Here is a 10,363-nt window from a genome sequence, read left to right on the forward strand (position 1 = left end):
CTTGGCAGCAGCTTCAGGCCGTGGGAGAGGAGCTATTTATATCACCAGTGACGGTTCCGAAATAGCAAGCAGGAGGAGGGGGGCGGCTGGCACACTAGAGAGCTCCTGGCCGCTGCTAAAAATACTGGCAGTGTGAGTCATCCTGGCCTGGCTGAGTCACCCCACTCTCTCCCCCAAGTGGCAGGCAGCAGCAGCAGAACAAGCTAAGAATTAGAAGCCTGAGATGGGGGAGGCATCAGAGCCTGCTGGCTGTGGGAAAGTGGGCAAGGGAGTGAATTGGGAGAGGGGCTTTGGGGTGAGTGTGTAGAAGGAATGGGAGAGCACAGCCTCTCAGCCAAACCTACTGGGCAAGCGTGCAGCATCTCCAGCTATGCAATACCGCTCAAGGATGCTTGGGCAATTGAAGGAAAAGAGCCAGACTCTGTGTGTGTGTGTGTGTGTGTGTGTGTGTGTGTGTGTGTGTGTGTGCGCGTGCGTGCGCGGACACGCCTGTGTTCATTTGACTGAGACTGTGTTTGTGTGTCCTGTGTGTTTGCCTTTAAACCTGTCTGAACGTGGTTGCACGTCTATATCTCTATCTGTTTGCATGTGTCTTTGTAGCTGCAAGTCTGTACCCCTGTATATCTATGTGTTTACCTATGTCTGCATCTATGTCTGTCTTTTTTTTGGTCTCCAACTTCTTATGTTGTGTGCAGTTCTATGTTTGTGCCTGTGTGTATTTATGTCTACAACTTTCCATATGCCTCTCTGTCAGTGTCTGTGTTTGTGTCCATATCTGAGTCTGCTCTGGGTCTTTCAGCATCTGATGGCGTGGTGGGATGTGCATGCATCCCCAGACTCAGTATAGCTTCTGTTGCCCTCTCTGATGTCACCTGTTGGGCTCCTGCACCATCTATATCTTGCTCACCCCTTTCCACCTAGCATATTCTCCTCTTTCCAAGGGCCCCCTAACCATTTACAAAGCTCTCTTGTTGCATGCAATCTCTAGTAAAAACATGGAGGAAAGGAGCCCCACATGACCTCTCCCTTTTCTCTTGAATCATCCTGAATTCTCCCTGGCCTGCAGGAGTAAGTGGTTTTCCATCACTCCATATTTGGAGAGCTGAGAGAAGAGAAGGGCTTTCTTTAGTTCTAAAAAAAAAAAAAAAAAAAATCCTGGTGTGGGCACAGGCATGCGTAGCGCGCATGCACACACACACACAGGCGCACATACACATGCACGCACACACACACAACTGAGAGAATGAGAGAGAGAAAAAATCAAGGTCCCTTCTTTACTGAGAAGAGCTCGCATCTGTTGCCATAGCAACCCACCCACTCCTTCCCCGAAAAATCACCAAGAAGAGGTGATGGCATCGAGGAGGGATTGGCTGATTCCTTTCTTTATTATTTTTTCCGAAAAAGGGTTTTTGTAGCAAAAACGGGCCGTGAGTTCCCTTGCCCCTGTCTTGCACAGCTTTATTGGGAACCTGGGGGAGGGGCATCACCCCCCAGCCTTTATCAGAGAAGAGGAGGTGTATCTTTTCCAGAGATTTGGAGGAGGATTATCTCCTGGGAAGGAGTTGAAGGGTAGCTGAGGAATCTGCTTCTTCAGAACAGCATGGAGACTCCTGGCTGCTAGTCTGGAGATATGGAGCAAGGATCTTGACAGAGGGCTGTCAAAGTGTGATCTTGTCTTGCTCTGGACAAATGTGTCTACGAGAAAGAGAAAGGGGGAGGAAGGGAAGGGAAGTTGGGAGAGACAGAAAGAATATGAATGAATGAATCACTGAATGGGGCTTCAGAGAAAATGACAATATGCCAAAGATGCAAGCTTGCAGTAGTGGTCAGACCAGACAGGTGGGCAAGATGGTCCAAGAAAGATGCATTGATGCAATTGGTGGTGCTGCAAGTCACCAATGAGACCACAGCTGCAACTACTTAACTTGTGGCCACAGGTGAATGTTCCAGAGGAGCACTGACGCCCATTTTTCACAGTTCTATTCCCAGCCTGAGTCTCAAAGGCCTCCTCCAAAGCCTGGCCACCAGCCACTGCAGCCACATCACTCTCTCAAGTGAACTGTAGCTTCCTGCCAAACGACCGGATGGTGGAAAGAAAGGAATTCCTTGTTTCCTCCTGTGCTTGGCTTGCTACAGAAATGGGGTCACTTGGGGCTCGAGCTTGGAAAGGCAGATGAAGAATCTGACCCTGGAGACAGACACCTTCTTTTCTGGCAGGCTGCTGCCACCCTCAGCAGGCAAGGGCATGGCCAGGTGAGGTTGGCATGGGCAGTGGGTGCAAATCCACTTAACATCATGGAGCAGAGGGACAAAAAGACTCCAGATTTGCTCTGGCCTGTTAGATACATTCTCATGACAAATCTGACTGATATCATTATTTTTATTTATATACAGTCTTGTTCTGTCATCTAGACTAGAGTGCAGTGGTCTGATCATAGCTCACTGCCACCTCAAACTCCTGGGCTGAAATGATCCTCTGTGTCAGCCTCTCGAGTAGCTGGGACTACAGGCATAAACTACTACACCCAGATAATTGAAAGTTTTTTTTCTGCCGAGGCTGATCTTGAACTCCTGACCTCAAGCAATCCTCCCACCTTGGCCTCCCAAAGTGCTGGAATAACATATGTGAGCCACGACACCCAGCCTTGACTGATATTATGATGCTCATTTGATAGATGGTGAAACAAAGGCTCGGAGACGGATAATGACTTAATCAAAGTCACACAGCAAGTCTCTGGCAATGCTGAGCCTCACCCCTAGTTCCTGCTCCCAATCCAAGCTTTCTCTCTTGCACCACATGATAGGGCTAGGGTTTACAAACTATGGACTGCAAATCTAGCCTCATCTAGCCTGCTGCCTCCTTTTGTAAATAAAGTTTTATTGGAATACAGTCACATTCATTCATTTACTCATTGTCTATGGCTGTTTTCACATTACAATAGAAGAGCTGAGTAGTTGCAACAGAGACCACATGGTTCAAAAGCCTAAAGAACTTTTTGACCCTTTTTTACTAACTGATCCTTTAGAGAAAAAGTTTGCCATCCTTAGACCAGAGGATGAGTTCACACAACGAATATCTCCACTTGTTTCTCTTTCTCACCCAGAAAGCTCTCTTAACCCAGGGTATACCAAGCTATCATTTCAACTCCCTTTACTGTTCCAAATGCCAGAGAGAAGTAGTGCTCCTGCACAACTTAAAGGAGGAGAGGTGGGAAGCCCAATGGGCCAGGCTTTTTATTGGTTTCCAGCCTCCTTTGTGGCTGTGGAGATGTATCCTCCCCATGCAGGATGACGCTCCACTTCCTGCAACAGGTGTTGGAAAAGGCAATGAGGAGACAGGGTACCCTATTCCATCCCTATTCCAACCCTAGTCTGCAGGACTGCATTTTGGGCAGGGGGTCTCAGGGCTGGTGATTAAGGCATTGTAAGGAAGACAAAATTTATGTATGGGAGGAAAAGGAAGGTATTGTGGGATCTTGGGCCTTCCGAAGCCTCCAGTCTGACCCAGGGGAAGAATCTCTGTATGTCTTCTCAGAGATATTGATTAAATTGCCCAGGATCACACAGCTAGAATGAGATACATCCACAATTGAACCCAGATTTTCCTGACTTCTACTATGTTTTTTTCTAGGTTGTTCTTTTGAATTGGTGGATTTGAAACCAGGGAAAGGTTTTCTAACAGATTCCTAAGCACCTCCCCATCCTGCGTCCACAGCTCCGCGGTCAGTGCAGTGAGAATAGGAAACCCACGCAGAGCTGGCTTGTGCAGTGGCCGTGTTGTCTTCCGCTGCATCTTAGCAGGCTGTTTTCCTTTTCCTGAGGCCTTTTCATTATGCTATCACTCCCTCAATTCTACTTGCACATGAAAGCATTCAGAACATTTTATCTATTTATGGTTATGAAATCAACAAAGCTCATGTAAAGAGGGTGCAGGCTGGCACCCACGCATTGAGACGGCCAGAGCTGGGTGAATGAGCAGAGAGCCAGGAAGGTGAGGGACATCGAACCATGGAGGGGGTGGGAGGGGGAGAGTGGAGCCCAGGTGGGAATAGATGAAACTTTTGTGGGCAATGTCCTGAAGGCAGGGCTGAGAGAAGAGGACGCAAGGAATGCAGTGAGGAGCAAGTCAGAGCAGCCACATTTCAAGAGGGGAAAGAAACCTAATCAACTAAAGCCACTTTTCAAATGCAGAGCAGCGGCCACTTTGTGCCCTGGGGAGACTGGAGGAGGCGGACTTTCCTCACATCCATTTTCATAGTCGTCTCCACCACCACTCCCAACTGGCGAATTCTGGCCCTGCTGGTCCTCCAGTGAAGTCCGGGGACCCCCTCAGTGCCCCCAGCCCCTGTGCTTCCTCGTCACCACACTCTGCACTCTGCGCTGTCCCTGCGTGTTTACTTGGCTGTCTCCCCTACCAGCATCTACACCTGGTCTTCATGTTCCCAGCATCCAGTACAAGGCCTGACATAGGGCAGGGGCTCAGGCGAGTAAGTCATTCATGCAACAAACAGCTGAGGGTGGAATTTGTGCCAGCTTCTGCAGTGACGTGATGGTGCCCACATACAGCTGGTCTCGGCCTCATGGAACCTGCAGGCTGGTGAGAGAGCAAGGTGTCCATCCAGCAACTTCAGTGGGATACTGCCGTCAAAGAGGCATACTGGGAGTTTGGGGAGAGCAAAAGGAGGGATGACCCTGCCTGAGGAGTCGGCACTGGCCTCCCCAAGTAGGTGCATTTGAGTTGAGCTGCTGGTAGCAAGTCAGTGCTGACTGGGCCAGGCTGTGCTGGTTGGGTGGCTGGGTGGACAGAGGAGTGTGGCCTCATAAATGAGACTTGACACGGTGCCAGGTAGCCACAAAAGAAGCCACTGTAGCTGAGGTTGTGTTAACAGGGACAGGCAGCAAAAGTGGAGAGAGGGCAGCCTCTGTTAGGGCCAGAAGGTTTGGCTCTAGAACTTATGCTCTGGGTCCAAGCCTAGCCTTGAGCACAGCAGCCAATGAGGAAGGGCCAACTGCACCTGAGGCTGTGAGGCAGGGCCCAGGGCATCCCCCAGGCCTGACTCTGGTAAGCCCTCCAGCTTGTCTGGCCTCATGCACCCCCTTGCCTCTCTTCCAGCTACATAAGCCTTCTTCCAGTCCCTGGCCTGCCACTCTCCTGGCCACCACAGTGCCTTTGCACATGCTGTTCCCTCCCCTGGGGTGCCGCCGCCTCTCTCCTCTGCCGAGTTCTTCCTATTTTCCCCTGTTAGTTCAGCCCAAATATCATCTCCCCTGGAAAGCCTTCCCTGACCTTCCCGATGAGGCCAAATCCTCAGCTACAGGTTCGCAGGCACCCCAGGCCTCTGTTGGCACTTGGCGAAATGGCGATTTAATACTTTATTTTGGTGAGGAATTTATTGCCTCTTCTCCACTAGACTGTGGTCACCATGGCGGGGACCGTGACTGCTTTGCCCACTGTTAATTCCAGTGTGGAGTAAAGTGCTTCATAAACATTTGTAAGAAATGTTTAAAAGCTGGAAGGAATGGAGAGATGTTCCTCAGAGAAGAGGAAGCTTGAGGGGTGGTGTGGCATTTGCAGACGTTTGAAGGACCATCAAGAGGCGGTGGGAGAGACATGGTCCGCGTGGAAAGGCCAGCGGGCAGGGATGTACCTGGGGCAGGAGGGGGTGGCAGGGGGAGGAGAATCTGGGCTGAGTCCTGCCTCCTCCACAGATTGCTTCTGTGATATTGGTCAGTTAAGTGACTTAACATTTTGTGCCTCAGTTTACCAATTTGTTAAATACAGAAGTGGGGAGAATGATGGCACCTCTATCAAGGGACTTATGTGAGCATTAAAGGAGTTAAGTAGTTAAAACACTCAGAAAATGCCTGATGCATAAAAGGAGCACAAGAAATGCTCAATGGCAGAATGTTGGTCGTTATCTTAACTTTATGAAAAATATAATTTTGAACAAGGCTATGCAGAGACTGCACGGGCTGGTTCAGGAGGCAGCACATGTACTGGCATTGCAAGTGTAGAAATAGCCTGGGTACCCACTAGCAGCTTTGGTCCAGGCCAGGTGTGAGAGCACAAGATGGAGTAAGCCAGGCTGGGGCTGTAGCCTGGAAAAGTCAAGGGATATACTCAAAGTGCCCCTCAGGGCTCTGGCTCGGGCCCCAGCAAGCTTCTTCCCTGGGCAGCAGCTCCCCCTTCACTGCTCACCAAGCCAGGGATGGAGGGCCTGGGCTAGGCCCAACACACCCCTCTGGTGCTCAGTAGCCCAGCTCCCCTTGCCATTCTTCTGGAAGCCGACCTGACCATGTTCTTCCCAGCTTAAGACCCTTGTGGCTCCCATTATCTCTGATTACTAAAAACTCCTCCAGGCTGGCACCTCCTTTCTTCCCCTTTCACCCACAGGTGCCTCGGCCTCCAGAGGCTCCAGCTCCAAGTCTCTCCTTGTTACTAACAGGGCACAGCTCGTAACATGGGAGTTTACAGATGTGGCACCTACTCATACCTTGTGTACCTGATGAGCGTATTAATTCATGAAAACCTCACAGCAGCCCTATGACATGCCTGCCATCATTACTCCCACAGGCCCTGGGCCAGCAGAGAGGGAGTCTGCAGGGAACAGTCCAGGGCGTCCCAGGAAAGACTGATGGGGTTTAAGGCTCCAGTGGTCAGAGAGGGTCAGGGACTGGGCCTAGGGGCAACAAAGAAGAGACCCCCACGAGCTGTGAGAATGGTGCTCTCCATGCCTGGGAATGCGGGAACCACAGGGAGTTGGGTGAACCATGGTGAGCAGGGGAGAGTGACCTTTACGGTTGAGGATGGAGCAGCTTCTGAAGCCAAGAAGGGCTGAGCACTGGTGGGAGGGGAGGAGCACTAGGAAGCTTTGGCGGAAAGGACCATCAGGTTGAAGGGAAAACCCCTGAATTGCCAGCCCTGACAGGCTGTTAGTTCGGAGAGTCTTCTGCAAAAGGAGTCCAAGGTCCAGGAAGAAGAAGAGGTGAGCTCAGTCTAGATGTCAGTGGATTGTGTTTGGTGCAGGGGAATAGTTCTGACCAGGAGCAGCGGAAGATGCAGATTCTGTTCCCAGCTCTGCCACTAGCCTGCTGGGGGTGTTCTGCAAACCTCTCCCCCTCACTGGGCCTCAGTTTTTGTATTTGCAAAATAGCAGTGGGTCAGACCCCTTAGCCTCAAAGGGCCCTCCCAACCTCTGGTACTTGAGCATCTCTGAGCCTGCTGGGCCACCTGTCCCAGTGCCTCTTGGGCTTTGGAAGTTGAATGCTGCAACCCCAAGCCCCAGTTTCAGGTGGGGATGAGCCCATTGCCCAATGCTAGGGTCCGAGTGGGCCTGAAGGCTCCCAGAGGACCACGTCCTCAGCCCTGGATGGGCAGGGACCCTGGAGACCTGGCCTGTGTGGACACAGGGGAATAAGTACTGGGACTGAGCCTGTAGTTTTGCTTCTTCCACCCAACCCATTGGGGGTCATTCTCACAGCTTGGTGCTAGGTACACCAGGGAACTCACCATTGGAGGGATCCGATGGGTTCCAAGGTGCACAAAACAGACTCCCAGATCATCCTCAGGTGGTCTACACAGCCTGTGGCTAAAGCAACTGCTGTCTCCAGCACTTCTTAGCTTCAGTCTGGTGAGAGGAGGAAAGTTCCCTCGGCAGTGTCTTACAGGTGGCCACAGAGGGCCCCCACAGCCTGGCCAAAATGCTCAATTTCAGAAAGTCCCAGACTCATAATTGGAGTGAGGGCCCTTGAAAGATGGTCTTGGATGACTGAGGCCTAATGCAGAGAGTGGAGTGACCCAAGTGACTCACGGCCAGCACTTGGTGGAGGTGAACCCAGACTAGGTCCTTGGTTTGTGGTGCAGTGGCCATGCGGGCCTCCCACAGGCTGGCCTCTGGGGTCCAGGTGCTGAGAAGCCTGGGCCAGGAGGCGGAGCTCCAGGTCCTAGTCTTAGCGGCACCCTCACTTGCTGTGTGACCTTGGCAAATTGTGTCTGTCTGAGAGCCGCCTGAGTCTTCCCCTCTGCACTGAGGGCTTGGCGCTGGGGGTGGACGCTCCATTGTAGCACCATTCAGGGTCCCAGGGCTAGCTGTAGCAGAGCAGAAACTTCTCTCCTCGCCACCCTTGGAGCCCTCAAGTGCTGCTTGTGTGTTCTTCTCCACCTCTGGGTCCCCCATCCCAGTCCAGAGAGGGGCCCAGAGATGTCTGGAATCTGCAGCTTCTTGAGAATACGTCAGGCACTTCCCAGCTGTCGTCCCAGGTCCCCGTCAAACGCCTCCAGGAAGTGCTGCAGGGAGAGGGCAGAAGTCAACAGGACCAGGCAGGGGTTCCAAAGGGCTGGGTCCACTTGACTCTGGGGAGCCCGGCCAGACCCCTGCAGGCCACACCTACATCCAGAAGCAAACTGGTCCTTGTAGGCAGTCTGGGGAAAGGTTTGGTTCCAGAAAGTTCCAGAGCTGGTGGCTACAGGAATCCTTCAATGCAGGCGATGTTTGCAAGCAGCAGCAACCTGGTTGGTCTGTCGTGGAGTGGTGTCCAGAAGCTTCTCTAAAAACCCCGCCCAGGTCCAGACTGTGCTGGGGAAGGAGAGGCAGTTGGTGTCATGACAAAGGTGTCCAGCCCCTCTGCTTGGTGCAGGGCAGAGGCTGGGGACTGGCACACGGGGCTGGCTAAGCTCAACCATAAGGAATGGCCTGACCTCTGGCCAGGAGGTCAGCGGCCGTGGGCTCTAGCCCATGCTCTCCCTCCAGGAACTAGTCAATCACTACTTTTCTCTGGGCCTCAGTTTACCTTCCAGTTTAAGGAGGAGGTTGGAGCAACTGGTAAGGGGCTTTCCTGGGATCCTAACTCTGCTCCAGGCTGAGCACAGGGAGAAAAAGGTTAAGGGGCCGGGGGGCCTGGAGGGAGGCAAAGGTCTCCAGGGTCCCATGGTGGCCCCAAGGGTAGTGAAGTCCTCACCTGGTGTTTTCACCCTGTGGCCTTGTCCAGAGAGGATCCCCGAAGGCGCTAGGCCTGGCATCTCGTTTCTTTCCAAGGTTTGGACAGAAGTCTCCCCTGTTGGAGGAGGGGGGCGGGGGCGAGGGGCAAGTGCAGGACCTCCCTTTTCCTTATTATTATTATGGGGTTGAAATGTCCCCATAGAGGGTGGGGGGCGCTAAGATGGGGGTGGTGGGGGCGTGCGGCGCCGGGGACTCCCCGGGCCCCGGCCCCGCGAAGGGCTCGCGGCTCGGGGGCGGGGGCAGCTCCCAGGCTCTGGTGGAGCCGCCACTCCGCCAGTTGCCTTAAAAAGGCGCCAGCGCGCGCGCATCAGCAGAAGGGCTGCGGCTCTCTTCCAAATTAGGCAAGAATTGGGAGGCCGCGGGAGACGAGCTGCGAGAAGAGCGCGGACGTCACCCGGGGCCTCCCTCTCCCTCCCGCTCCTCGCGCCTGCATCACGTCCCCATGGCAACGGCGTGCCGCGGCGGCGATGAATGAGCCACTGCGAGGACAGGCGCGCGCCAAGATGCGCGCCCCCTCCGCCAGGCGTCACGGCCCCGCGGCTGCCCAGGGGAAGGGGGCGCAGCCCGGCGCCCAGAGGAGGGGATGCCCCACTCAGATTCACAAAAGCCCAGGACCCATTCATTCCCAGCTGATCTTGTTGTGTCCCGGGAGCCCGGAGAATACTCGGTCCAAGGGTCCTCGACCCTCTGGTTCAGGGCTCCCTGGCTCCCAAGGCCCCCTTACCCGGCCTCCGCTCTCCCCGGGTCAGCCCTCTGCTCCCCAAAGCCTGCGGAAAACCGGATATTGTGTGGCTTAGCGCCACCGCGTGGCCGACTATGGGTCTGCGGCGGACGTGCTTGGCGGCTAGAGTCCCGCCGTCTATGTCGCCCTCTGGCGTCTGCAAGCGGGGAAGAGCATGAAGGGCTCAGCAATTTTCACACCAGAATCCTGATTAACGCGGGACTTATTCTTACCACACTTGTGATTAACTTGTGATCAATCACACTTGTGACTAACGTTTAGCGAACGCGCTCCCTGTGTGAGGCACTGTGCTACGTGCTTTCCTGGTATTACTCCATTCTCACAGAAACTCTGTAATGCTATATATATATATATATATATATATATATATATTTTTTTTTTTTTTTTTTTTTTTTTTTTTTTTTTTGAGACGGAGTCTTGCTCTGTAGCCTGGGCTGGAGTGCAGTGGCCGGATCTCAGCTCACTGCAAGCTCCGCCTCCCGGGTTTACGCCATTCTCCTGCCTCAGCCGCCGGAGTAGCTGGGACTACAGGCGCCCGCCACCTCGCCCGGCTAGTTTTTTTGTATTTTTAGTAGAGACGGGGTTTCACCGTGTTAGCCAGGATGGTCTCGATCTCCTGACC

At 53.2% G+C, this 10,363-nt stretch overlaps 1 long non-coding RNA gene across 1 annotated transcript; it reads right to left on the bottom strand.

The window, feature by feature from the left end:
- Positions 1–1,357: 1,357 nt before the first annotated feature.
- Positions 1,358–7,688, bottom strand: LOC106993186 (uncharacterized). Its single transcript, XR_003722462.2, has 2 exons — positions 7,511–7,688; positions 1,358–1,695 (listed from the first exon to the last, which is right to left on the bottom strand). It is a non-coding gene; the product is annotated as an uncharacterized LOC106993186 (long non-coding RNA).
- Positions 7,689–10,363: the final 2,675 nt, after the last annotated feature.

The sequence above is a fragment of the Macaca mulatta genome, chromosome 14 (genome assembly GCF_049350105.2).
Source record: "Macaca mulatta isolate MMU2019108-1 chromosome 14, T2T-MMU8v2.0, whole genome shotgun sequence".
Taxonomy (NCBI): Eukaryota; Metazoa; Chordata; class Mammalia; order Primates; family Cercopithecidae; genus Macaca; species Macaca mulatta.